This window comes from Bos taurus, chromosome 9, assembly GCF_002263795.3.
Source record: "Bos taurus isolate L1 Dominette 01449 registration number 42190680 breed Hereford chromosome 9, ARS-UCD2.0, whole genome shotgun sequence".
Taxonomy (NCBI): Eukaryota; Metazoa; Chordata; class Mammalia; order Artiodactyla; family Bovidae; genus Bos; species Bos taurus.
Genome location: NC_037336.1, coordinates 53,048,775 through 53,056,219, shown reverse-complemented (window position 1 = coordinate 53,056,219; position 7,445 = coordinate 53,048,775). Strand labels below are relative to the sequence as shown.

Here is a 7,445-nt window from a genome sequence, read left to right as displayed (position 1 = left end):
GACCTAACTACAATAAAATCTCCTTTGATTGAGAGCATTTTTAGAGGTCAGTAAAAAAAACAAAGACACTTCAAATGATACCTACCAGTCAGTGAGCTAACAAAATCATTTTTAGATGAAATTTTAAAGTGCTTCAAAATAGTACAGTGTGTTTGGATGTAAGACCATAATTCTTCCCATGAGTCCTAAAAAAAAAAAAATCCCTCTTTTCATGTTTAACATGTTGTATGCTTAAGCAGCTGCTCTAAAGGAGTACATATATTTAAGTTAATTTCCAGGTTTCTTGAAAAAGCTTATTCACATAGGACATCACCCTCTGATTTAGATTAAGGATTGTTACAGATGTTCATTCAATTATTTCAATGTTAATAGACTACAAAAATTACACTGCTCTATTATAAGCATCCCCACGTACAATGACTTTTACTTGGAAGTTTTAAACATATGGATATTCAATATGCTCCAAAGTCATAACTATTCACTCTTATTCAAATGACTTCAGGGAGATTTTCAGCAGACCCTTATGAGAAGAATTTAAGTAAATTAAGGATTTCACAGTCAGTAGTTTTTGGGGCTGTAGGTTTTTCAGCTCTAGCCAAATCCCTAGCCTAGTCTTTTCTGAAAATTCCCCTTGTTTACCCAAGCTTTTCAAAAATTTTGTCCTAAAAAGCCTGGATTTGAGGTATGATCACATAGAGAAGCAGGAGAAAATGACCATGTGAAGCATTGTGAAAAGTTTTAAACTTCAAGAGAGCAGATAGAACAATGCTGTGTGTGTGTGTTAGTCACTCAGTCATGTCCCACTTTTTATGACCCCACAGACTGTAGCCCACAAGGCTACTCTGTCCATGGGATTCTCCAGGCAGGAGAATACTGGAGTGGGTTGCCAGTTCCTTCTCCAAACAGAACAATCCTAGCCACCTACATTTTTGCATTTCATCAAATTTCAGACTTCATACTATTTGACAAATTTCCTAGGTGTTTTTCTGTATCTCATTGTTTCCTAAGTTCATTCAATAGAAAAAATCACAAGACCTCAATTACTCTTCAGTTAGGATGCCCAGATCACACTAACCTCAATCTCTTTGACTAGTACCAGAGTTCCCAAAATACAATTTCACTTTACTGGGAAAGATGAAAGGCACATTTGGCATTTGCACTGCAATGAGAAGTCAGTAGTAGATGAAAAGCTATCAGTCTCTAAGGTTTTTTTTTTAAATTTTATAAGTTATGTGCTAATCTTAAAAGGCTTGCAAAGTGAGTTTTCCAAACAAAGAAATAGAGGATTAGCAAATTCCTAGAAACATCCCAATGGAAAAGCATGAGTCCCTGTTTCTTCCAGACCTCATAACTTAATTAACCCACAAATAAATATCTCACAAAATATAGAGAAACTTCACAGAAGAGAAGAAAAGTAAAACATTGTAAAAGATAAAGCTGAAAGAGATCCAAAATCTAATATTCTCTTGGCTTCTTGCTCTCATCACTCCAATGCTCTTCTTCCAACCTCAGTATCAGCAGATGATTCCTACTTAGTGAGAAAATTAAACACTATTCTCATTAAATGTTAAAATTTAAATGTTCATGAACTGTTTAAAATGTAAAGTTTTCAATTAAAAAATAGAAATTAAATGTATTAGTCACAAACCAGTAGAGAGAAAATAAATAGTAAGGAACTAGTTTAATTTTGCAAAAGGAAAAATGCATAGTAAATAGAAAGCACTATTTGTTATGAAATAAAATTTAAAAGTGACATAAACAAAACTATATGTATTAGCAACTTTATAAATAAAAGTGGAATAAAATTCCATTTAAATGGCAGATTCTTCAAATTGGACTTTGAAACTTTAAAATCTGGCTGTGTGCAGTTTATAAGAAATATACCTAAACTATAATAATAAAGATTGAAAGTAAATTAGTAAAAAACATATACCAGATAAATAACAAAAAAAGATGGTAGATTTATTTCACAATAATTTGAAACTGAGTTTAAAGAAAAAATCATCATTAGGAGTGAAGAGTCAGTACATGATAAAAGAAAAATTCACTAGGATGACATATCAGCTCTAAACTTTTATAAACCTAACTTACTTCAAATAAAACAGTAAAAATGGACAAAACTATAAGGATGTACTTGAAAATCTGCAATTATAGTGGGGAAATTTCTGTTAATAATAATAATCATTACTTATATAGTATTCTATAGCATTAATTAATATTTTAGACACTAATCTAAGCTCTATACTTAGCATGTCTGATAGACTCTCATTCTTAACACACTCCAAATCAAAGTCCTGATTTCCACCCCCAAATTTGCCCACACACATTCTTCCCCATCTTAATACTGATGCTGTATTTTTCCAGTCACCTGGCCCAAAACCTTGGAGTGATTTTTATTCCTCATATTCTTTTATATCTCATATTCAACAGATCAGGAAGTCCTGTCGAGCCTGTCTTCAAAGTATATATTAATGCAATCGTCTCTCACCCCCTCCTCTGCTACCCTCTAGTCCAAACCACAGCCATCATCTACCTACATTTTTTCAATAGCCTTGTAACTAGCCTCCCTGATTCCATTTTTCTCCCCATACCATTCTGTTCTCAACACAGCAGCTACAGTGATTCTTTTAAAATGTATGTCAGATCACATCACCCCTCTGCTCAATATCCTCTAACTTCTCAACTTACCTACAGTGAATAGCAAAGCTCCTCACAGTGGCTTATGAGGCTCTACAGATGTGAACTTTTACCCCCCAGACCACTTACTCTCCCATGCTCTTCTCTGCTCACACCTCTCATGAAACTGTGGAATCTCATGCCATGCCACGCATATTCTAGTCCTGGAGCTTTTGTATTTTCTTCTGCCTGGAACACCCTTGCCCAGATATCAACATGCCAAGTTTCGTCACTTCTTCTAGATCACTCTTCAGATATCATCACCATGATAAGGCCTGGCCTCCCTATTGAAAATAGAAACTTACCTCTCACCTCACTCTCCTCTGCTCTATTATTTGCATGGACTTATCATCTAAGATACTATATAATTTACTTATTTATCTTCTGTTTCTCCCTGGTGGCTCAGACGGTAAAGCATCTGCCTGCAATGCAGGAGACCCAGGTTCAATTCCTGGGTTGGGAAGATCCCCTGGAGAAGGCCAATGGCAACCCAATCCAGTTCTCTTGCCTGGAAAATTCCATGGACCAAGGAGCCTGGTAGACTTCAGTCCATAGGGTCGCAAAGAGTCGGACACAACTGAGTGAATTCACTTTCACTTTCTCCCTCAATACAAGCTCTAATGGGGGAAGGGGATGTTTGTATGTTTTATTCATTGGTGTGTTACATATGGCAAGAACATAACTGGCACATAATGGGCTCTCAAAAAATATTTGTTGAGGGAATCCTTGTGGTCAAGTGGCTAAGACTCCACGCTCCTAATGCATAGGGCCTGGGTTCCATCCCTGGTCATGGCTATCAGGCCATGAAAATAACATCAGTTCAGTTCAGTCACTCAAACATGTCCGACTCTTTGTGACCCCATGAATCACAGCACACCAGGCCTCCCTGTCCATCACCATCTCCTGGAGTTCACTCAAACTCATGTCCATCGAGTCGGTGATGCCATCCAGCCATCTCATCCTCTGTGATCCCCTTCTCCTCCTGCTCCCCATCCCTCCCAGCATCAGAGTGTTTTCCAATGAGTCAACTCTTTGCATGAGGTGGCCAAAGTACTGGAGTTTCAGCTTTAGAATCATTCCTTCCAAAGAACACCCAGGGCTGATCTCCTTTAGAATGGACTGGTTGGATCTCCTTGCAGTCCAAGGGACTCTCAAGAGTCTTCTCCAACACCACAGTTTAAAAGCATCAGTTCTTCAGCACTCAGCTTTCTTCATAGTCCAACTCTTACATCCATACATGACCACTGGAAAAACCATAGCCTTAACTAAACGGACCTTTGTTGACAAAGTAATGTCTCTGCTTTTCAATATGCTATCTAGGTTGGTCATAACTTTTCTTCCAAGGAGTAAGTGTCTTTTAATTTCATGGCTGCAGTCACCATCTGCAGTGATTTTAACATTGAGGTACCTTAAACACAGATTACTAAGTGGAAGAAGTGAATCTGAAGGGGCTGTTTACTGTATGATTCTAACCACAAGACATTTTTGGAAAAGAAATTATGGAGATAGTTTAAAATATCAGTGTTTGCCAGGAGTTAGAGAAAATAAAGGAATGAATAGGTAGAGCACAGGGGATTTTTAGGACAGTAAAACTACTCTGTCCTAAAATGGTGAATGTAAGTAATCATAAATTTGTCCAAACCCACAGAATGTACAATATAAAGAGAAAACCATAATGTAAGCTATGGACTATCAGTGATAATAATGTGTCAGTATAGATTTATCAATTATACCATTCTGTAAGTGAATGTTGACAATGAGTGAGACTATGCATGTGTGTGGGGACAGTTGGTATATGGGAAGCCACTGAACTTTCCACTCCATTTTGCTGGGAATCTGAAACTTCACTAAAAAATAAAGTATTAAATTTTTTCTAATGTATCAAGAAATCTTAATTCCATCCCCATTCCTATTCAGCTTGTCCACTCATCCACTACAAGTAGTATAATTAAAATTAATTTAATTAAATCTAATCAAAACAAGTTTCTTAATCATTCTAAAACATCTTTGTTCAAATATAAACAAACACAAACATACATTCCTATTTTCTCATCTTTGTTAGATAAAATGTAGCTTGGAATGTGCACAACACCGCTCCTGGCTTTTTCAGTTAACAGTAATATATTCTGGAGATTTCACATCAGCACAATATGGATGCCATGGCCTAGTCGGTAAAGAATCTGCCTGCAATACAGGAGACCCCGCTTTGATTCCTGGGTCAGGAAGATTCCCCCAGAGAAGGAAATGGCAACCCACTCTAGTATTCTTGCCTGGAGAATCCCATGGACAGAGGAGCCTGGCAGACTACAGTCCATGGGGTTGCAAGAGCCGGATGCAACTTAGTAACTAAAGAGAGAGAGAAGAGAGATTATTTTCTTAAGTTAATTAATTTATTTTTATAATCCTTGTAAAATTTTTACTGTTTTTTAAATTTTCTTTTTAATTAGAGGATAATTGCTTTACAATATTGTGCTGGATTCTGCCATACATCAACCTGAATCAGTCATAAGCATACATATGTCCTCTCCCTCTTGAACCTCCCTCCCATCTCCCACCCCGTCCTACCCCTCTAGGTTGTCACAGAGCACCAGGTTTGAGCTTGCTGTGTCATACAGCAAATTCCCACGGCTATCCATTTTATATACGGTAATGTATATGTTCCAATGCTACTCTCTCCATACATCCCACCCTTTCCTTCCCCCACTGTGTTCACAGTCTGGAGGCCCTCATTCTTTATGCAACTGCACAGTACACCATTGTGTGGTGAACCAGGTCCCCATTACTGGGCACTCATGATGTTTCCCCTCTTTTGCTATAGAAAAACCAAGATATTGGAAACTAAACTAAGCCATAATGACCAGGTTTATACATGTGCCATTTTGTATTTGTGTACATATAACTATATATACTGTGTACATATAATGTATAACTCCTGGGAGTCCCTTGGACAGCAAGGAGATCAAACCAGTCAATCTTGAGGGAAATCAACCCTAAATATTTATTGGAAGGACTGATGCTGAAGCTGAAACTCCAGTATTTTTGGTCACTTGATGCAAACAGCTGACTCATTGGAAAAGAGCCTGTTGCCGGGAAAGATTGAAGGCAGGAGGAGAAGGGAACAACAGAAGATAACTGGATGGCATCACCAATGCAAAAGACATGAACTTGGGTAAGCCTTGGGAGATGGTGAGGGACAGGGAGGCCTGGCGTGCTGCAGTACATGGGGTTGCAAAGAGTCAGACATGACTGGGTGACTAAACAAAAACAGCATATAACTATGGGCTTCCCTGGTGGCTTAGTCAGTAAAGAATCCACCTGCAATGCAGGAGACTTGGGTTTGATCCTTTCATTGGGAAGATTCCCTAGAGAAAGGCATGGCAACCAACTCCATGAGAATCCCATGGACAAAGGAGCCTGGCAGGCTATGACAGCCTTCAGAATGGGAGAAAATAATAGCAAATGAAGCAACTGACAAAGAATTAATCTCAAAAATATACAAGCAACTCCTGCAGCTCATTTCCAGAAAAATAAATGACCCAATCAAAAAATAGGGCAAAGAACTAAAGAGACAGTTCTCCAAAGAAGACATACAGATGGCTAACAAGCACATAAAAAGATGCTCAACATCACTCATTATCAGATAAATGCAAATCAAAACCACAATAAGGTACCATTTCATGCCAGTCAGAATGGCTGCTATCCAAAAATCTACCAACAGTAATTCTGGAGAGGGTGTGGAAAAAAGGAAACCCTCTTACACTGTTGGTGGGAATGCAAACTAGTACAGCCACTATGGAGAACAGTGTGGAGATTCCTTAAAAAACTGGAAATAGAACTGCCATAAGACCCAGAAATCCCACTGTTGGGCATACACACTGAGGAAACCAGAACTGAAAGAGACACGTGTACCCCAATGTTCATCACAGCACTGCTTACCAATAGCTAGGACATGGAAGCAACCTAGATGTCCATCAGAAGACGACTGGAAAAGAAAGCTGTGGTACATATATACAATGGAATATTATTCAGCCATTAAAAAGAATACATTTGAATCAGTTCTAATGAGGTGGATGAAACTGGAGCCTATTATACAGAGTGAAGTAAGCCAGAAAGAAAAACACCAATACAGTATACTAACACATATATATGGAATTTAGAAAGATGGTAATGATAACCCTATATGCAAGACAGAAAGAGAGACACAGATGTATAGAACAGTCTTTTGGACTCTGTGGGAGAGGGCGTGGGTGGGATGATCTGAGAGAATAGCATTGAAACATGTATATTATCATATGTGAAACAGATCGCCAGTCCAGGTTTGATGCATGAGACAGGGTGCTCAGGGCTGGTGCACTGGGATGACCCAGAGGGATGGGATGGGGAGGGAGGTGGGAGGGGGGCTTAGGATGGGGAACACATGTAAACCCATGGCTGATTCATATCAATGTATGGCAAAAACCACTACAATATTGTAAAGTAATTAGCCTCCAACTAAAATAAATAAATTTAAAAAAAAAAAGACAATCCTATGGACAGAGGAGCCTGGCAGGCTACAATCCATAATGCCGTAGAGAGTCAGACAAGACTGAAGCAACTGAGCACACACATATATATAACTATAGGAGAGATACCCAGAAGTGAGATTTCTGGAACAAAGAGTAAAATGCATCTATAATTTTGGTTGCTATTGCTAGATATTCTTCCACAGTTATTGTAGCATTTTTGCTATATCTGCATCCAGCAAATGATAGTGTGTTCTCAAGCTTTTA

At 38.3% G+C, this 7,445-nt stretch overlaps 1 non-coding gene across 1 annotated transcript; it reads left to right on the top strand.

The window, feature by feature from the left end:
- The first annotated feature begins 3,067 nt into the window (after positions 1 to 3,067).
- On the top strand, positions 3,068 to 3,139 carry TRNAC-GCA (transfer RNA cysteine (anticodon GCA)). Its single transcript has one exon. It is a non-coding gene; the product is annotated as a tRNA-Cys (tRNA).
- The last annotated feature ends 4,306 nt before the right edge of the window (positions 3,140 to 7,445 follow it).